Source organism: Furipterus horrens, unplaced genomic scaffold, assembly GCF_987537825.1.
Source record: "Furipterus horrens unplaced genomic scaffold, mFurHor1.1.pri manual_scaffold_6, whole genome shotgun sequence".
NCBI classification, from domain to species: domain Eukaryota; kingdom Metazoa; phylum Chordata; class Mammalia; order Chiroptera; family Furipteridae; genus Furipterus; species Furipterus horrens.
Window position 1 is genome coordinate 149,824,777 of NW_028327176.1, and position 4,229 is coordinate 149,829,005.

The following is a 4,229-nucleotide window of genomic DNA, read 5'->3' on the forward strand; positions in this document are numbered from 1 at the left end:
TGTTTTCAGGGGCCCCCAAAGGTCACCTTTGGGTTCAAAGATTCAGTCAATGGACACAAAGAACTCTGAAAAGCTGTTGTTACATGCATGGTTATAGTTTATTAAGTGAAAGGATGCAGATTTAAATCAGCAACTGAAAAAGGGACATAGGACAAAATTCAGGAAACACCAGGCATGAGCCTCCAATTGTCCTCTTCCAGTGAAGTCACGCAGACCACACTGAATTCCCCGTGCATCGATATGTAATGATATGCTTGGAGTATTGGCAGCCAGGGAAGCTCCTTCAAGCCTTGGTATCCACGTTTTTTATTAGGCTGGTCACACAGGCGTGACTGACCAGCCATGTGGGTCGCCACAACCACAGCACAGCACTCGGGTCGCACACCAGGGCCAGAGGGTGCACCCCACCTCCCCAACCCTGAAATGACTTATTAATCAGTGCAGACACTACTGAAGGGACTCACTGGAGTACAGTCCAGGTGGAATTTTAATTTGGAAAAGAGTTTCTTGAACACTTACTCCTTCCTTGTCTTCTTTCTTTTTTCTTCTCCCCTTTTCTGCCTATCATTGGAGATGAACACAGAGCGCTTGCATCCCAGAAATTAGTCTCCAGACTGGTTTCCAAAGAGACAAGCACACATGTGGGAATGACAAAGGCTTGTGAAAAAGAGAGCGCAGCTCGCCGCCCAGAGAGATCCCCTCAATAATGGATTACTAAAAGGGATGCATGCTCTACCAGACTGCTCCAAGCACCCCTCTCCTCACCCCCGCCTCTGGCGCCTACCCCTCGATGCATGGAAAAGCTATTTACAAAGCAGCATTTACTGGTGGAGTGATGAAAAGAGAACATGTGCCCTGGTTGGGTAGCTTAATTAGTTAGAGCATCACCTCAATACATCAAAGTCAAGGTTGAGGCTCCATCAAGGGTCAGGGCACATACAAGAAGCAACCAATGAGTGCATAAATAAGTGGAAAAACAAATCCATGTTTCCCTCTCTCTCCCTAAAATCAACCAATAAAAACTTTTTAAAAAAGAACATGTTTGTCCCAATGGGCAGTAGTACTTGCCTCCAAGGTTCAAGTTAGAACTGAAATGGAATCAGAAACTACTTATTGTCTCCCACCCCAGTTGAACCCCGAGAAGAGGAGCATACTGTAATTCACTTAGGTGAACTAGAGAAATAAAGTCTCTCTGCTGAACTACTATGAAGTCAGAAAACTTGCTGCTCTATTTCACACTGCTACACCTTGTTGGGCCTGGTTCCGCAGAAGATTCTGGGCCAATCAGTATTTCACATGGTAACTATACAAAACAGTATCCAATGTTTGTGGGCCACAAACCAAATGGAACACCACAGAGAGACACAGACTGGACATCCAGATTATTATGATCATGAATGGAACCCTCTACATTGCTGCTAGGGACCATATTTACACTGTTGGTATAGACACATCACACAGAAGAAATTTACTGTAGCAAAAAATTGACATGGAAATCTGGACAGGCTGATGTAGATACATGCAGAATGAAGGGAAAACATAAGGATCCGTGTGACAACTTTATTAAAGTTATTCTAAAGGAAAATGATGATACTTTGTGGAACTAATGCCTTCAACCCTTCCTACAAAAACTGTAAGAAGGATACTTGGGAACCTTTTGGGGATGAATTTAGTGAAACCAGATGCCCTTGTGATGCTAAACATGCCAACATTGTACTGTTTGAAGATGGAAAGCTGCCCTCAGCCCCAGTGACTGACTTCCTTGCCATCAATACAGTTATTTACCAGAGTCTCAGAGACAGCCCAACCCTATGGACCATCAAGCATGATTCAAAATGGTTGAACGAACCATACTTTGTCCAAGCAGTGGACTACCGAGACTGTATCTACTGCTTCAGGGAAATAGCAATGGAGTACAATACCATGGGAAAGGCAGTTTTCCCAAGGGTGGCCCAGGTTTGTAAGAATGACATGGGAGGGTCTCATAGAGTCCTGGAGAAACAGTGGACATATTTCCTTAAAGCTTACCTGGACTGCTCAGTTCCTAGACATTCTTATTTTTATTTCAGCATACTCCAGGAGGTTATATATGTGGTTCATATTAATGGCCATGTTGTTGTCCTGGCAACCTTTTCCACACTTTATAACATCATCCCTGGGTCTGCAGTTTGTGCCTGTGATATGCTTGACATTGCCAGTGTTTTCACTGGGAGATTCAAAGAACAGAAGTCTCCAGATTCCTCTTGGACACTAATTTCTAATGAACCAGTGCTTAAGTCCAGGCTAGGTTGCTGCACTGGCTCATCCTCCTTAGAAAAATAATGCAGCTTCTAATGAGTTTCCTGATGATGCACTGAAATTCATCAAAACATACCCGCTCACAGATGATGCTCTTCCTTTCATTAACAGGCTGTGGTTCTTGAGGACGATGGTTGGATACCACCTCACCAAGATTGTGGTGGGCACCACTGCTGGGCCATATCAGAATCGTCGTCGGCAGCCGTCCGCCTCGAGAGACGATGGTGTAGCTTCTTAAGAGTCTATCTGCACCGCCGAGAATGGCTGTGCAGTCCAACTCGGGAGTGACACGGTATCTGTCTCCTCCCGTGTTGAATCGACATCTTGCGATGACGCTGGAGTGTCCTCTCCAGTGAAGCTGAAGCTACAGAGCCTGGGCAGGGTGATATGCAGGGTCTGCTGTTGCCCATGCAGCAGACCCCCCCTCTCTTCGCAGCTGAAGGGTCCAAGGGAAAGACGGAGTCAATACAGCTTGGCTTCAGGTGCGCCGCAGGAGTTGCCGGTGTTGACTACAACGTCAAACCACCTTAGGGACTCCGGCTCCGGATTTTCTGTCAGGGTTTACTCCCTTAGCCTTTCCCCTGAAGAGGTATGCCGCAAGGCAGCGGAGGTTTTTTGGAGTCAGAGTTTTCCTTCTCTGATGTACCCTGACTGGAAGATCGAACCAGCGACACTTAGCTCGCAGGCCGACGCTCAATCCACTGAGCCAAACCAGCCAGGGTTCATATCAGAATCACACTGTAGTTTTCCTGGGATCAGAGAAGGGAATCATCTGGAAGTTCTTGGTCAGAATAGGAAACAGAGGTTTCCTAAGTGACAGCCTTATCCTGGAGGAGATGAGCATTTACAAGCCTGAAAGGTGTAGCTATGATGGAGTTGAAGACAAGAGGATTATGGGGTTGCAGCTGAACAAGCAAGCAACTCTCTGTATGTTGCATTCTCATCTGTGTGATAAAGGTTCCCGTCGGCCAGAGTAAATGGCATGGGAAGTGTAAAAAAAAACCCTATCACCTCTGGAGATCCATACTGCAGGCGGTAGAGGAAGGAGAGTCTTGTGCCCAACGGTCACCAAGCAGCAGACTAACTTTTGAACAAAACATAGTTGGCACTACAGAGCCTCAGAGACTATCACAATTCCTTCATGGCACTGAATGACATTTCAATGCCTCTCCAAGTTCATGAAATGTCTTACAACACAGTTTATGGTCATTTATAGATTTCTTTTTTTTTTTCCTTTAATTCTTCAAGCCACTCATCCTGTGGTAGTTTATAGTTTTCATTCCTAAGCATCATAGACCAGATTCTTTGTTACTTTAGGGCCCCAATTCACTAAAATTATTTACAGATTTCATGATGCTTAATAAAAAAAAGATTTTCATAGGAATCTTTTCTGAATTACAAAGGGTCAGTTAGAACATGATAACATCTAAAAAATGTTTCATTCCAGTTTATAAAATTGTAGCCAATAGAGTTCTAAATAAACAGAAAGCAATTTTTCTTATATGTCCATTGGAAAAAGAACATTAGCCACAATAAGCTCAATTAGTCCTAAGCAATTAATTTTTATTGATTTTATTGATTTTCGTGCAGTCAACTTCATGAAGTTGTCTTCTTCTAGATGTGAAGAATCCTAGAAATTTAACTTTTGGTAATCTGACAGATGTCTGTTGGGCTTATACTGAAACATGTGTTTTCATGAATCTACTCCCTACAGAGTCAAGTTATGAGTATACTAAAAGTCTTTCACTCTTTTCATATTTCTTCCCAGAGGTTCAGTTTCTAGTCTGTAGATTATAGTAGGGACGTTAGGCAAATGCAAGGTAAAAAGCAAAAACTGTCTGTGGATGACACATCTCAGTGGCTCAGGGTAATTTGGAATAGCCAACAATACTAGAATAATGGAAAGGGGAATCTTTCTTCTGAAATAATAC

General features: G+C 43.6%; 1 pseudogene; it reads left to right on the plus strand.

The window, feature by feature from the left end:
* Positions 1-1,205: 1,205 nt before the first annotated feature.
* Positions 1,206-3,514, plus strand: LOC150007589 (semaphorin-6A pseudogene; annotated as a pseudogene).
* The last annotated feature ends 715 nt before the right edge of the window (positions 3,515-4,229 follow it).